Below are 17,706 nucleotides of genomic sequence, written 5' to 3' on the forward strand. Positions count from 1 at the left end.
TAGATTTAAAAAAGGCATTCGATACGGTTGACCATGGGATACTACTAAAGAAGCTAGAACACCTAGGCATAGTAGGCACTCCCCTGAAGTTACTGTGTAGCTACCTCTCTAATCGACACTGTCAGACCTTTGTTGGAAAAGGGACAAGCAACATGGGAACGATAAAATGTGGCGTGCCTCAGGGCTCCGTACTTGGACCATTGCTATTTTTAATATACATTAATGATATTGCTAAATGGGGACTTAAGGGTACAATACAACTCTATGCAGATGACACAGTGATTCTTTATCACAATAATGATTTAAACGAACTTGAAAAGGAAATGGAAAGGGATATAGCTTGCCTGGCAAACTGGCTGCGATTAAACAAACTTAGCCTAAACATAAAAAAAACACATTACATACTGTTTGCAAATAAAAAAAATGTAAGTCTTAATATAAGTCTTGATAATAACCGCCTTGAAAGGGTTGATGTTACAAAATATCTTGGCCTTTTCATTGATTCACAACTCACATGGAATCACCAATTTAAACATGTTCTATCCAAAATTACTCCTATAACTGGTGTTTTATATAGACTTCGCGGGTTACTTCCTCCCTCTCTATTAAAATCGATTTACCATGCTATGATTCACTCACATCTAATATATCTCGCCGGAATCTGGGGATTTGCTACAAAAAAAATGATTTCAGAAATCCAAGTCGTCCAAAATAGAGCCCTGCGAAATATTTTCAGTCTACCTTGGGACACACATGTCAAAGACATCTACAGAAACACCCAAATACTTCCTTTTAATACCATTCCCACTTTTGAAATAACGAAAACTATAATACAAGTAATTCAACACTCGGCACATTCCAACACTACACTCTATTACAATTGCGACGTACACCAACACAACACAAGAAATCACAACAAACTTCATATACCAAAAATCAAATCAACAAAATATGGACTAAGATCCCTAGAATACATAGCTCACACAAAATATAATCAACTACCCAACGAGATCAAATGTGCAAGTCAATGTAAAAAGATCCAAACTAACATGCTCAAACTTCAACTTATTAATGACTATCTGAAATAATAATGTTGTGTATGTCCCATCATATGTCCATTTAATACATACAACTATATGTTTCATGTAATGCGTATCATTCCCGCAATGAGTTTATTAACTCCTGGGAGTACGATGCTTTATATAATATACTATATTCTGTATTGTATACTTTTAATAAATAAAAAAAAAAAATAATAATAATTTAAAATTTTTGGAAGTATTTTAGTATTTTTTAATAATTATGACAGCGGTTTTCAAGGTCATTAATAATCAAACTGTAGAATAAATAATTTTCTGAATTTTCAATGGAGAAAACATATTTTTTGTATGAATACCGCACAAGATATTCATACAAAAAATAGCTGTAGCCTGTAATACACTTTGCAAATGCTCATGGGTAAAGCGGTACCTTAACTTGTACCATTCTTGACACCAAATTCGTTTCTTTTTATTATTTTATTCAAACGTAAAGCTAACGTAAGAGCCAAGAACGCTTTGTCTTTGACAGATTCCATTTTGCCGCGAGTCACGAAATGACAGGAAGGCATAGAAGTACATATACATAGACCACCACGAAATCACAGGAAGGCGTGGCCATGCTTGACGGAGAGGCTTAAATTCGCATCAAGCCTCGCCGCAAGCACGTAGAATTGCGCAATGCTTGCAAGCCAGCTTCGGTACACGGTCAAAATGCTTGACACAAAGCGCCATAGACAATAAACTACGTGCTTGCGATCAAGCCGCTTGACCGTGTCCAAGTCCCATAACATTCACCGTTGAACGCAGGGCAGCCAACAGTGTTTTGTCCATTTTTATAATAAAGACCGCCCGAAAAGGAGCTAAAAAAGCTTGCGCAGAGCACAGAGCATAAGTGCGGTTTTGTGGGAATGGTTTTGAAGTCGAATCTCATGGTCCTAAAAAGCCCTGGACAAAGCATTAGTGCGAAATGATTTGTATACAAAGTGGTGCATAATGAACTATTTTCATTTTATTTTTGTGTTTTTAAAGGAGTTATAACGGCTTAAGACATTTTGTGGGTATTTGATGACACAAAGAATGGGATAAGTCATTAAAAACTTGTAGGTTTTGGCATTTTGATACAACTTCCCCCTCTCCTCGAGGCTTCAAATTGTTCTCGAATTGTATAATAAAAAGGGGCTTAAATCTTTAAATGGCTATTCAAGCTTGTCAAAACAATACTACGTAGACATATTTATAACGTACCTACTTTCTTATAATACTAGAATATCACGAATTGAATCGAAAATTTCGAATTTCAAGTCATTATAATTTACAAAAAAAAACTTTAAGGGTCGATAACTTACATTGTAAGTGTTAATAATATCTACCAATTTTGCGCGAGAATATTATATAAGTTATTTAAAACTGTACAATACGGAATTTTATGTCCTTTTAGAAATTTACTGTCATCCCCATCTTTTAAGTTTAATGTACAACTTGGTATGACCATAAATAAACCACTCTCTAGATCGATATCTTCGGGCTTTTTGTATGGCCCCATTTTGTCACCCCCTTAACCACAGACGACCACAGATAAAACGGTCGTTTGGTCCAGACAGGTAAATATATTGTGGACCATAAAGAAATCTCAAGGCCATTTAAAAAAGTGTAAACATAGACAATATAACTGCACCCAGCTAACATCGTTCATTCACTAGCCCAAAAAAATTATATTTAAAAAAAAAAAATATTGGAATGCAGGAAAAGTAAAATAAAAAAACCCACAGCTATGCACAGATCAAAATACTTTTTATTTTCAAAAAGACAATGGACAGTAATACAAAACAGGGTCAGTACAACCGATGTATTGAGCATTGATTTATCATTGAAGTAGAAGATAATACTAATATATCTAAACAAAACACGAAACAGAACAAGACACAGAAAAATAAAAAGTAACGGTCTCAACTAGGAATCGAACTCAGGATTTCTGTCTTACTGCAACAACTTAATAGGATTTAATTTGACCTTGCACAAAAATACAAGAATATATACACAAAATACATATTCAACGTGTTGAAAGATATTCATTATGTCAAGTAATAAAAAAAAAGAATAAGAGGCAGGGCCGACCCTGTGCGGGCGCAATTAGAGCAGTCCACTTCGGGCGCTGAATTTCCAAGGGTGATAATACCTAAACTAACGTAAGATTATCTTTCATAAAAACCACGCTACGCATACATACAAATCATCAAAATATAATTGATTACAGTGATCGCCTATCTACTACCTAGGGCCTAGGCATCTACTGGTTTTGACAAGGAGCGCTAAAATTTTACTTGTGCCATGCGCCATTTGGCTCAGGGCCGACCCTGACTAGACGAACAACGATAGTAACGCCTTTTGACTTTTACATGGTATAATTTAAATCATAATACATAAACCATAATATAAGAAATAAAAATCGTGTACATAATAAAAGCTTGTAAAGAAATATAGCTTGTAAAACAACAAAAGATATTATGAAATAGAAGTTAAGAACATGTAATTAATATTTCTATTTTGGATACTGACAATTCGTGGTGGAATCCATTATCTATAAAGGTTTTCAGCATCATTTAGAGAATTTATTCCGGAAGGTTTAGATAAATAACACATGCATTGACACATATTGATAAAAAGCAGAGAAAAGTCGATATAAAGATTATTTTTGGCCGCTTACATTGCTAACGCTGGCGAGACCTTATGAGAATATCAAAATAATGTACTACGGAATTTTATACCTTAAAAAGGCCTACAGAAAAGTCTGTTATATATATATATATGTTATACATATCGCAGTTGCCGTCTGGTCTCCAAAATCTCCAAGTGCGTCTTCTGTTTCCTGGGAGAAAGGGCTGCCGTCGGACCAATGCAGCTCAAAATGACCTTCGTCTTACCTAGAAAAAGACAAAATTTGAGACCAATGATTACACTATTCTAGTATTGTACACATATTTAATAAATTTCATGGATAAAATTAATTAAAAATATTTAAAGAAAAAGGGGACATGGTGATGGATTAATTCACTGCTGAACTTTTGAACTTTCTTGTATGGGAAAAAATAGCGTTTTATGCAGTTTCTGCAGAATTTGTAGGGAGCGAAAACAAAACTTCTTGAGCGAGTTTCACTGCAATATAAATTAGGTGTATACCTTCAGAATATTCCTTCAAATGAGGATTCCACACTGTTCAAGCGTACTGTAGGTGACTTACATCTTATAAATATTAGAAGAGTAACAAATTTAAGTGTTAATTATTATTGCCACAGCACTAGAAGTCATTAAATTCTCCTGCAAGGGTTTCATATAATTTCCACAGCTTTATCGTCAGCAAACATTATGGAAAATGCTGGTTAAATCTGAATACTTACATGATGCAATTCTGGAGAGGTTTAAATGACCTTGTTTGATGTAATCGTGGCTTTGTTTAGCAGTTTTAGCATCCTAATACGTGGTATAGTATCGCGTCGGAATACGGATAGGTCTGAAAAGGAAAATTAATTAAATTACTAGCCAATGAAGTACATCCAGGAATCAGGAACACTGTATCAATGAACGAGAGGTTAGTACCTGTATTTAACAACGGGTTCGGGTCCTTCTTTCAGTTGGTGGAGATAGACAGGATATTATATGATGACTGGAAGATTAAGCGTTGCCAAGCATTCTTTTTTAATCCCAAAAGTACCGTATTTTTGCTTTGAATTGCGAAATGATACCCACAAACAAACGTATTTCTTGCTGCTTCTTGCTAGCACTGGATTATCGAATCCGTCTGAGCAACCTTTAACACAACACGACATTAATTTATCACCTTGAAGAATTCTAGCACGCAAAATTATTTTTAGATGGGTTAGACGATTTTCAAAATTCAAAATATTTACGCTAATGGCGTCTTGGAAATTACCGTTAATTTTTATCGCAGCATAACACATGCTTAGCTTCTCTTTCTGTAACACAAGTCGCTATGGTAGAGAGCGAGAGATCAAACTACAATTTTTGCTCTGAGCTTTCAGCCACAACAGCTTTGTCTATAAGAATTTGGGTAAAGGATAACTCCTCCCATCAGGGTTACAAGGTCATGCGGGAGTTATACGCCCCTGTGTATGACTAAATCATTTAAACAATTATCCATGGAATTTATTCGTGTTCTCGACAAGAGGCGAGAAGAGCGACAGCGCCTCTGGCGGCAGATAAGCGAATCAGACGTCTTTGGGGATCAGGAGAGAGGCACGAAATGAAAGAAAGTTGTGAAAGTCACATGTGTTTATTCGTGAGTCAGTTGCCGTGACGAGGAGATGATGTAGGACAAATGTTGAATATTCCGGTTGCTGCGATGATGTGGTGGTCGAGCGCGGGTCAGTGAGTCGACGCCGGGCGCTGGTGACCGGGACTCGATGACTGTCAGGCACTGGCGATCTGTGGAATCAATACTCCAGTGCTGACGGAAGGCCGAAGGTGCGGCGGACCTTGTAGGCGGTTGAGCGGGCACGATGTAGACCAGTGAGGATGCTGCGTGTCCTCGTGGTGGTCATGGTAGCGTGGAAGAAGCGCTGGTCAGAGACACTGGAACCAGGGCGTTTGTAATCCGAGTAGCGCTGGCCATGGACGTGGCCGAGGCGCTATGAAGGTGTCCCGATAGAGTCCATGATGGTACTGGCGAAGCCGGGAATATGGTCCTTTGCGCTAGTAAGAGTAGCGCGGGTTATCACTCGCTGAGCCTTGTAGACTGACGGCGGAATGATGACTGACTGACTGACTGACTCGCTGCGTCGGGCTTATTTATACTACACGGCCGATGGCGACAGTAGGTAGTAAATTGCAATTAAATCGAGACCACTCGCTCGGACTGTGTGTTTCGGGAACCTTCGACATTGCGGCGATTATGCATAGGCCGTAGACTCGAACCTTCTGGCGAGTTCTCGTAGTATCCCAGACGGACTGCAGTATTATTGTCGTCGATAGACAGGTAGGTACTTGAAGTACGTAGGTTGCTCTGTTTACGATGCGATGCAGGTACATAATTCGGGAGTAGGTACTAAGTAGGTCGAGCGGTTTATTATTAATTATTTAATGTAGATTTTTCTCGACGCTAAACGTCCATGGCGGCAATATTCAAATTTCAAATACATCTAACAATACATATAGTAATACTCAGTTTCTTTGTTTTTTTTCGGGGGCATTTAGGCGAAAAGCGACCACTCTCCCCCTCAAGTCGATACGACTCGAGGTTCGTTTCGGAAAAAAGTTGCCTTTCATTTGTTTCGGGCTTCAGGCGAAAAGCGACCGAGACGCCTCGCTGTCGGCACAGAAGCCGAGGTTCAATTCGGCGTGCAAAAACAGAAAAAGCAAGTCAGTGGAAAATCGCAGTAACTCGACCGGATTCGTTCGGGGCTCGATGTCGACAAAAATTTGAGGAACCTCTGGCGGCAGAAACTGGAAGCGCTCGAGGCGCGCCATACTGAGGCGCCTCAATGCGCTTTCCTGCCGCCAGGATGGCCCCACTCTGGCAAAAAGTTGATTTGCGGCCGTTTAATTGTCAGAGCTTCCCGATTGGGAATCGACGTTTCCCGGCGAGAAATCACGAGTGTTGCCACACGCACGGTTTTGAAACGGCCAAATTTTGGTGCATTTTCGCAATGTTTCGTTTTAATCGATCGGGATGATCTGTAAAAATTTTTCTCCTTCACCGTTTATATTTTTATTCAATTTCGAACGCACCCCGAACGCGAAATGATTCAATTTTTTTTCGTGCGCCTCTCTCGCTCGAAAATGTTTCGTTTTTCGCATTACTCTAACGTAAATTAAAAACACGATTGATTTTGATCGAGCGTCGGGTCTGATTTAATCAGGTATCGTTGTTTTTTTTTAATTTCACCCAAAATTTATGAAATTTCCCCTGTTTCAGGGAAAGAGGTTTAATTTAAGTGAAAATGTTTTTCTTTGCATAATGGTATCATTGGAAAAAAATAGTCATGTGGTCACGCAAAACCACGTGGTATGCTTTTTTTATAAAATCTACACGGTCAACCTGATGATTGAATTCCGTCAATAAGGCGCAGTCTACGGTTAAAATATTCGAAAAAAATCATCGTCGAAGGTTTAGGAACGTTAATCGGCCGTCCTACAAATGGCGCTCGGTTCAAAATGTCTCACAATAACCGGCTAAAGTTTTGACATTTGCGATTTGAACCGAAAACGGGCTTTTGGCCAATCAGAAATCAGCCAATAATAGACTAGCAGCGAAATGTTGTGAATTCAAAGAAACAATAAAATCTGTGTAGGTACTTACTTTGGCAGTATATTTTTTTTAAATCGATAAATTTGAACGAAATAAAATAAGGTTAGATAAAAATAATTTAGCATGGGTACCGTCGCCCCGTAGTGAAAAACAACATCAATAGCGTCACGCAAATTTATAAATTGTACCAGGAGCGCAGAAGTTGGGTAAGGTTAGCCTGGGAGCCATTCATATTTAAAGTTTTAATCCCTTTATTTTTTAACGAGTAGGTACCTAATTGCGTTATGAAAATATTTTTTCAGTATTTTTTTTTTTTAATTAAATTAAGTTTGTAATGATAACTTTTTTCCTCCATAATGATAATTCTTATAAAGCCATTTCTGCCAAAAATTACTTTGAGGACGCTGTAATCTACCAGGAGCACAGAAGTTTGGGAAAGTTATTTACTATTCAAAACGGATTATTTAATTATTTTTTTTTTAATATAATTTTTTCCAATAAAAGTTTTTAAATATTGCGTGTGTGTAGAGCGATGTTTTTTTCAAAAATAAAACTCGCTGGGACTTTTGAAGAATGTCGGTGACAAAAACCGTACATACGATATGGGTATCAAATTACGCGTCTCGACCTACACAACCCGAAAGGCTCGGTGAAAAAATGATCAGTAAGCTCCTTGGCACTTTTTTTTCTCAAAATATCCATTTCTTTCTAAACATACATATATTTTAATACATTTGTGGTCACACACTCATTGTTTCATTTATATGCCAAATTACATATTACATTTTTAAAAGTTTAAAAATTGTGCGTGTTAATTGAGCAATTCTTTTTCCAAAATAACAACTTTTGAAGAATGTCGGTGACAAAAACCGTACACTTACGGACTTACAGAATCCGAACGGCTCGGTGAAAAAATGATCAGTAAGCTCCTTGGCTCTTTTTTTTCTCAAAATATTCATTTCTTTCTAAACACACATATTTTTTTATACATTTGTGGTCACACATTCATTGCTTCATTCACATGCAAACATACATATTACATTTTTAAAAGTTTTAAAATTTTGCGTGTTTTGAGGTTAGGTTAGGTTAGAACATGGGAAAAGGTATTAGAATTAAATCACAAACCAGTCTATACAAACCTAGCGTAGCCCACAAACTACTTGAAAACTGGGATATAACTCTAAGGGGGACGCGAGCAGGCGTTATTAAAGGGGCATTTTTTGTTATAGAAAATCAGTTAGATTAGGTTAGGTTATGTATTATATTAATTTAATATTTTCAAGATTTTATTTTCTTTAACTGAATTAGTTCGTAGGTAGGTACTGTACCTAACCCGCACATTGGCTAGGTAAACGACGCCGCATACTAATTGACATATCGCGTAAGTGACTTAATAAACGAAATTAAAATTAAAAGTGGGTATTTTTCCATCTGCCCCGACGTAATAAATCATGTTTTGGATTAATAAAGCTAAATCCATTTATTTGAAACTGAAATATTGCGTTTTACCGTGAAGCGGAATTCGTAACCTTTACCACATTTTTTAATTTAATTTTTTTTAAATTTTGCGTGTTTATAGAGCAATGCTTTTTTCAAAATAAAATTCCCTGGGACTATTCAAGAGTGTCGGTGACAAAAACCGTACATACGATATGGGTATCAAATTACACGTCTCGACCTACACAAACCGAACGGCTCGGTGAAAAAATGATCACTAAGCTCCTTGGCACTTTTTTTTCGTAAAATATCTATTTCTTGTAAGTTTTTAGGTAAGTTTTTAGATTCTCACGGCCAAAAGCATTTTTGTTGTTTGTTTTTGGGGTGTTATGCCGTGTTGCGCTAACTCCTTCTATCTATTTCTTTTTTAAAAATTTGTAGTCCCACACTCCTGGCTTTATTCACATTCAAACATTAAATCAAATATTTACCCACTAGTTTCGGGCAAAAAGAAAAAGTGTCGAAACACACTCTTTGCTTCATCCACATTCAACACAAAAATACATGTAATTTTTTATTTTTTACATCCACTTACTCAAATAATTTTTACCCATTAGTTGCCTGCAACGGGCGAAAAGCTAGTAGTTTATAATGTACAATTTTATGTACCTACTTTCACATTCGGAAAACTCTAATTTTAATGTCATTCGAACTTTTACAGTTGAAGAACTCTTTTGTCTTTTTTCCGTTCGAATACGAAAAAATCTAATTTTATTGCCTTTTTTCGGTTAAAACTATATTTTTTTGTCCTCTTTGAGTGCCTTTATTGCTGACCAAGTCCAGTTAGTGTTATTTTATATTAATTTACATTACTTTTGCCCCAATGGCATTTGCCATGGGGAAGAAACCATCAGATCCCGTCCCCCCTAATCCTGACCCTGTTAATTTTGAATAATTCCTGTTAATTTTGAAAATGACATTGCTAGCGAGGTTGAAATAGTGACTGATTCCTCTACTCCCAAAAAAAGAAGTCCTTCTGAAAAAGGAATCTTCTCAGGTTACAGTTCCTGTATAGACTGTCGCTCCTCCACTCGCTTCACTGTACCCGACTTCAGCAAAAGCCCCCTTCATCGTGTATGTGCAAAACAACACACAAGACCACTCACTGCATCCCCTTGATTTCGGTAAATTTGTAGGAAAAAAACCACTTGGCATTTCCCCAGGTGGTATCAGATCGGAGGGAAGATTCCGCATTTGTGTAGAGTTCACAACTGCACTCAATGCCAATAAATTTACAAATTCCATTGACTACCTCTCTGCCAAAAAATACAAGGCTTACATCCCTTCATTTAATGTCACACGCATGGGTCTAGTGAGAGGTATCCCCACAGACCTATCTGAGGAAGAACTCATCACGGAACTTATTATCCCAGCATCTTCGGGGAAAGTTTTAAAGATTAGGCGGCTGAATTATAAAGATAGGACTTCCGATTCTATAGTTTTAAAACTCTCCCAAACTGTAGTTCTTACATTTGAAGGCCAATCTCTTCCCTCACATGTGTACCTTTTCCACAACTCTATCCCAGTGGAAATTTATTCATACCCAACTGTACTGGACACCTACGCCAGTGACATTGCCGGTTTCCTCTGGGGGTACCTTGGGTAAGGATTTGAATAGAAACACAACTTGCGAAAGTCGTCGGACAACTGAATGGTTGGGCCGGTTGTTTGCGTATTTATTGGGTTCGAATTCAAGAATTTCTACACGTGTTAATGTGGAGCAATTATTCTTAAATCTAAACAGAAATATGATAAGCGTCACAGCGCCGAATTAATTACTAAGGTCCCACGGTGTGTCGTGCGAGTAATTTATCCTTGAACTGGCGATATGACACGTGTGCAGTGATTAAAAATCTTATCATCGTACGAGACAAGCCTCAAAGGAGTCGGCATCGTAAAATGTGTGACATCAGACAAATATTAATTTTCTTGATTATTTAATAATTATTTAGGTATATCCATCTGCTGTCCGGTACACCCCTAACGTGAAAAAGTATTTTTCACCAAATAGTTTCCTCGGACAGCAAGGTATCTTAAGGGGTTGAACACGTTGGTTTTTACGGAAGGTGTGTTGGTCTCTTCCAAGTGTAGATATTCTTTGAAGTTTCTGTCGTTGCTATGTTGTCGAAAAAGTCGATTAAAAATCCATATCTTCTTCACGGTATCAAGTGATCGTTAAAGTAATCGGCCTGAATATTTCAGAAGAATGAATGAACATCTCTTGTTAAGTAACGGGCGGCCTTCAGGCCCTCCAACCCATTAACGAGTTATGTGACCCACATGTCAAGTGTTTACATGTGCGGTATTTGTTTATAATAAACAAATCTTTCGTTTGTAGTTCAAGTTCGTGAATCAGTGTTATTGTTATTACTGTCTTTTATGTGACTCTTTATCTAGTTCCTTATTATTTAATCCAATTTTTATTTAAACGTTATCACGCCTTGTGCGTTTTTATTCCTCGGCTTAGAGCAGGGGGGTATAACTCCGATACTTTTTTTGGTTTTTAATGACGTCACTACAGCCCTGACCAATGAAAAGCCGTCGTGGTTTGATCTCTCACTCTCTCTAGCATAAGACCCGTGCCACAGAAAGAGAGGCTACGCTCCACCATTGCTCCACCTTCCTCGCAAACCATGTGACCACATGTGACCAGTTGATTTATGCATGTGACCAGGGGCATTTCTCTCAGCTTTGGCCTTGAAACTCATTTGAAACCGCCACGCCCACCTCCTTATTCTTATAGAAAATGAATAATATGGCTGAAAGCTCAGATCTCATTGGTTAGAGCAGAAGGATTGGTTTGATCTCTCGCTCTCTACCATAATGACTCGTGTAACAGAAAGAGGTGATGGAATTTTGTCGTTAGACTTTTTTCAAATCATTCCAACAAAATGAGAGTGGTTTATTTATACACGCGGGTTGTCATTTGCTGCCGAAATACTATCATTTGGCGTCGAAAATATTGCGTGATAAAGTTGTTCGTGATAAAAATACAATATAAGCCAGTATAGTGTTAGCGAGTTACAAACATATATTCAACCTACCTACGTAAGTTCAAGTTTAAAGTGAATTGACAGTTTTTAGGTTATTCGTTCGGTTTTTTGTTAAACAATGCTTCATACTTGGCATATGTCTTCCTCCACAACGTATAAATGTTATTTATTATATCGACCAACTTATTCATGTTATTGATTAGTGTTATCCTGTATTAACTTATTGTTTTGGTGAAATTAAAGATTTTTTAACATATGTAACCATGAGTTCAAAATAGGCAGAAAAATGTCTGAATTCTTCGTCGTACTGTCGGACAATCATGTTTTGGAAATTTTCTTCAGTGTTTTTGCAAATTTCTTGTCATTTTGGGTTTCTTCTTCTCAGATTAACAAGTTTCATCTTAAGGAAATGCACTGTAAAAGTTTATTTTCTTAGTCAGATGAACCTTGCCCTTGGAAAACATTTCGTCATTTTTTGCTTCAAGGACATTTTTATTTTTAAAATATTTTTTTTGGGCTAGTGAATGAATGGAGTAGGCCGAGAGCAATTATATTGTCTATGGTTGCGTCTTATTTTTAGATGACCTTGAGTTTTTTCTACCTTGTCTACTGCTCTTTTCCGCACGGTAAATACTGCTTGTATATCTGTGGTTAAGTACTGTATAATTCTGTTCGATACAAAAAGCCCGAAGATATCGATCTAGAGAGTGGTATATTTATGCATGTGACGCATGTGACTGCATGTGATATATTTATGCATGTGACGATGTGACGCCATCTTGACAGTTCATATTGTTGTTTTGAGTTGTTGTTTAGTTATGTGAAAATGTCTGAAAGTAAAGTTATCAAGCCGTGTTGTGTGAAGGGCTGTACTGACAGACAATCGACTCGACATAAATATCCAAAACACGGAAGCTTTGAGGAGCGCAGGTTCGGCGAATGGGCCTGTAGAATCGACAGAATCGAATTCGTATCTTAACCTATATTCGTTTGTGCCTGCCATTTCTCCATCAGAAACAAAAAGGCGAATGGATCACTTCGAAGTTCCGCAGTGCCGACTTTAAATCTTCCCGGCATTGGTAGTTATCCGGATTTACGACAATATCGGACCCGTTGTGACGAAAATACAGGTGCAAATCATGTTCCGCCAGGACCCTACATTACAGGACCGTGTGATGTCACCAAAGACCATATTACGTCTTGCGAGATATAAATCCTTCTTCCAAAAGGATTAAGGAAGATTATGAAGGTAAACATCTGTTCTATGTTACTTGAAAATATTCGAAAATGTCTTCATCCATTATGCAGATCTTTTAATTCCTTTCCTCGACCTAAAAGATAATTTTTTTTCAGATTTTAGTGTTCCTGAAGTGACCCAGCGGTAGTAATTCAGTCGCCACACGAAAAAAACGATGCTCCCTTGTGTAAGAATATTTATAGTTTCTTGTTTGATAATCATTATTTTTTTTCATTTGTTTTGAATAATGTAATCATTGGCTTGAAATATTTAGTGAAATATTGTAAATCATCTTGCATTGATGATCCATATGATCCCATGAATTCTTAAATTTTATCGCTTGAATATAGTGTTACATTACAGAGAGACTACCTTAATTACCCGACTAAAAACTTTTCTATCAATGCTCTGGAAATTCATTATGTTGTTGAGTATAATAAGGAAGTTGAGTCCATTTTTAAAATTTTTTTTTTATCAATGTTCGCATTCAAACTTAAATACGAGTATTTTTTTTTTTTTTAAGTTTGTTTTCATAGTTAAATTAATTCTCAAAGTTTGAATTTTATTAAGCCCGCCAAAACGAGCGGAATCCGAGCGGTAAGAGGCGGGGTGTGGTGTGACGTCATTCAAACTGTAAAAACCACGTCGCTTAAAGATTTTGTATGGAAAAAAAATTAATTCTTCAATAAGGAATTCCAGTAATTCCAGTAATTTACCAATGTTAACCGTCTATTAGAATTGATGTTATTAAAAAAAAAAGAAAATTGATCAAGATTTCATAGTTAAATTAATATTTTAAGTTAGATCCACCAATATACGTGGGAAAGAGGAAATGAGAGGTCAATTATTGATTTTGTAGTAATTGACTCTAGGTTGAGAGCTGTTACCGAGGACACAAGAGTTTTCAGAGGGGCTGAGGTCGAAACTGACCACTTTCTTGTAGTGTCGAGAGTAAACCTCTTTCGCGGTTGGCGCTCTAAAGTGAAAACGGTACCAGCTCCGACAAGAGTCAAAATAGAAAAACTGCAAAACGATAATGTGAGAAGTAAGTATGTGAATTGTGCAGAGATAAGATTGAATGCGAAGGAAATGGATGGTCTAAGCATAGACGAAACATGGAACCACATAAAAGTGTGTCTTTGTGAATCTGCTAGGGAGGTTTGTGGAATAAGTACGCAAGGTAGGAAGAAAGGTGATGCATGGTGGGATGATGAGATTAAAGCACTGGTCTCAGAAAAGAAGAAAGCATGGTTGTGTCTGATTGCGGCTGGCAGTGCTTCCAGCGAAGAGAAGTATCGAGCGAAAGAAGTATATAAGGAATGTAAGAAAAAAGTAAGAGTTGGAGTGAAAGAACGAAAGAAACGCCTGGAAGAGGAAGAAGGAATGAAAATGACAAACCATTTCCAAGAAAACATTAAGTTGTTTTGGAAAGAAGTCAAAAGGTCCCGGAGTGGCCCAGAAAACGGAAGCATGAAAGTGATAAAATCAAAAGATGGAAAAATGTTGACGAATGAGGAAAAAATAAAAGAGAGATGGATGAATTATTTCGAGGAAGTCTTCGAAAGCGAAGTGAATGACAGTGATTCCAGTGGCGAATCAGATATGAATGACGATGGAGTGAATGTTACCGAAATTAGCATGGATGAGATAGAAAGCTCGATTAAATGTATGAAGAATGGTAAGGCTGTTGGGTTTGACAATATTGCTGCTGAATATTTTAAAGGAGGTAGCCGTGTAATTCTCACATGGTTGTGCAATCTTTTTAACCAATGTTTAAAGGAAGGTTACACGCCTTTAGATTGGAGAAGGGCTGTGATCATGCCATTATACAAAGGTAAAGGGTCACGTATGGAATGTGGGAATCATAGGGCTATTAGCCTGCTTAGTTCAGTTGGCAAGCTGTATGGTAGAATTTTGATTGAAAGAGTAAGAAAGGAAACAAAGGATAAAATATGGGATGTGCAAGGTGCTTTCATGAGTGGAAGGGGGTGCATGGACCAGATATTCTCATTGCGTATGCTCACTGAGAAGTTTCTGGCAAAAAACCAGAAACTTTTCTGTGCCTTTGTAGATTTACAAAAAGCATACGACCGAGTCGACAGGAAAAAGCTATGGAAGGTGTTGTCCAAGTATGGAGTGAATACGAATCTGATTCAGGCAATTGCGTCTCTGTATGAGGGAAGCGTTGCATGTGTTAGGGTAAACGGTGGTTTTACGGGGTGGTTTGATATCACAAAAGGTGTTAAACAAGGCTGCGTAATGTCACCGTGGTTATTCAATCTATACATGGATAATTGTATGCAAGAATTGAAAGAGGTGGGATTGGGCGCGAATTTGAATAATTTGAAAGTATGTTGCCTGTTGTATGCTGATGATGCGGTGCTGATTGCTAATAGTATAGATGATCTACAGTCTCTCGTGTCTAGGATGAACGAAGTATGCATGAAGAATGAGTTAATGATGAATGTAAGTAAGTCTAAAGTAATGGTGTTTGAAAGAGAGAGTACGAAAACAGTGTGCAATATAATTGTGAATGGGGAATACTTGGAGCAGGTGGATGAGTTTGTGTATTTAGGAAGTATGTTTACGAGAGATGGGAAGGCTGACAGAGATATCGAAAGAAGGGTAAATGCAGGTAATTCCGTTAATGGAGGACTAAACGCCGTAGGCGCTAACAAAAAATTGTCCAAAGAAGCGAAGTTAGCAGTCCACAACGGAGTGCTGGTACCTACCTTGATGTATGGAAGTGAGGCATGGAACTGGCAAAGAAAGGATGAAAGTAGATTAAATGCTGTTGAAATGAGATCCCTGAGGCGTATGTGTGGTAAAACCGTGTTTGATCGTGTGAGGAATGTGGAGATCCGCAAAGAGTGCAAGGCTGATGTAAGCGTAATGAGTAAGATTAAGAAAGGGACGCTTAGATGGTTTGGGCATGTAGAGCGAATGAGCGAAGATAGGAGTGTAAGGAGGATATATGATGCAAATGTGAATGGTAGCAGAAGTCGGGGACGCCCGAGGAAGACATGGCACGATCAAGTGAATCAGATACTCGAGTCGGGCCATGTCAAGAGTCAGAATAATAGAAGAGTATGTATGAGACGATGTATGAATGTGAATGAGGCAAGGAGTGTGTGCCAAGACCGAGTTGTTTGGCGGTCCGTCCTCTCTGCCTACCCCTGCGGGGAAACGGCGTGATGGTTAGTTAGTTAGTTAGTTTAAGTTAGAATATTTGCTTTTCCCGCCCGGTACGGTATTGCCTCGCTATTTTTTGACTTGCCCCGCGCGAATTCAGGACCACCGAGCAGAAAAGTAAAGACCAAAAGTAAAATAACGGTTTACAGCCCAGTTCACTGTGAGACTTTTCTGGGCGGCCGGCGGCCTGAAGTGTATCACATGTTATGTGACATGTATAATAATAAAAACTTGTAAGTTATGCAATAAACAACATATTATTATAAAGCACTATACGAATATGTATCTTTAGAAATCCATTTCATATAATAATAACAACAAATACGTACATATATTTGACAAACCCAAATAAACGTTTTCCCTATACACCTCTCTCATCTAAACCGACCATCTCTCATGTAATAGAAAGAGATGCACCATAGGTGATCCGTTGTACGTACAAGTCACGACACATGTGACGTCAGAATTCTTTCGACCAATCGTGGAGCGTATACAGTCGATTGCTATTGAATGCTTTTTCAAGAACGTTTAACTAATTCTAAGAATAATAATATAGAAATATATTTATACAGGGTGTCCGGAAACTCGTAGTACAAGCGGGAAACTGGTGAATCTACATCACATTTGGAGTCGATTTTGTAGTATATATTTTTTTTATTTGAGCTTTCGTTATCGAGTAAATCGAGTTTGAAGTTGATTTTTTTTTTTTTTTTTTTTTTTTTTTTTTTAATCAAATTCTTATAAATTATTACTGAAGATCAAAGTACCCAACTAATTAAAACTATTTGAAAGTAAAACAAATGAAGAAACTCGGATTTGAAGCATTAATCATAAAATATTTCTGCTCTGCAGGGTTAAAACATCTGTTATTCAACCCTAAACACCAGAAAAAATTTTAACCCTAAAATAGCCGAAAAATATTTTTTTTTGGTTTTTTTTTTTTTTGAAAATGCTCAAATCAAAAAACTTTATGTTTTTTTGGGTTCCCCATGTGGTGTAGATTCTCCAGTTTCCCGCTTGTACTACGAGTTTCCGGACACCGTGTATATTTAGAATCGATATTTTTTGATCTACATGAACATATTTTTTATAAGTCAAAATATTTTTCACTCAACTTCCTTATTGTGAAAAATTAAATCTTGTCCGCTTAACGAAACTATTGCAAAAATGTGTGTTTTGATTGGATTAATTGTAGGACACAAAACAAAAATTGGTCGATGCAGTTATTAAATTCACTGTGCCCGTCATCAGTAATTCTTGGTGTGTAGATATCAATAAAAAAAATGTGGCAAAAACAAAAGACCGTAAAATGGACCGGACACAATGAGGATAATGGCCATTCTACGTCATTTAAAATACTCTAAATATAGAAAGAAATGGCTGTCTTAATTATTTTGTTTGTCATAATTATAATAGTCTGCAAGTGTCTATAAGTGTCTCCTCAGAAAATTCTCATTTCTGAGCATAAACTGCCTCCTGTTTTAT

The sequence above is a fragment of the Hesperophylax consimilis genome, chromosome 8 (assembly GCF_061612785.1).
Source record: "Hesperophylax consimilis isolate HC1 chromosome 8, BYU_Hcon_1.0, whole genome shotgun sequence".
In the NCBI taxonomy this organism is placed as follows: Eukaryota; Metazoa; Arthropoda; class Insecta; order Trichoptera; family Limnephilidae; genus Hesperophylax; species Hesperophylax consimilis.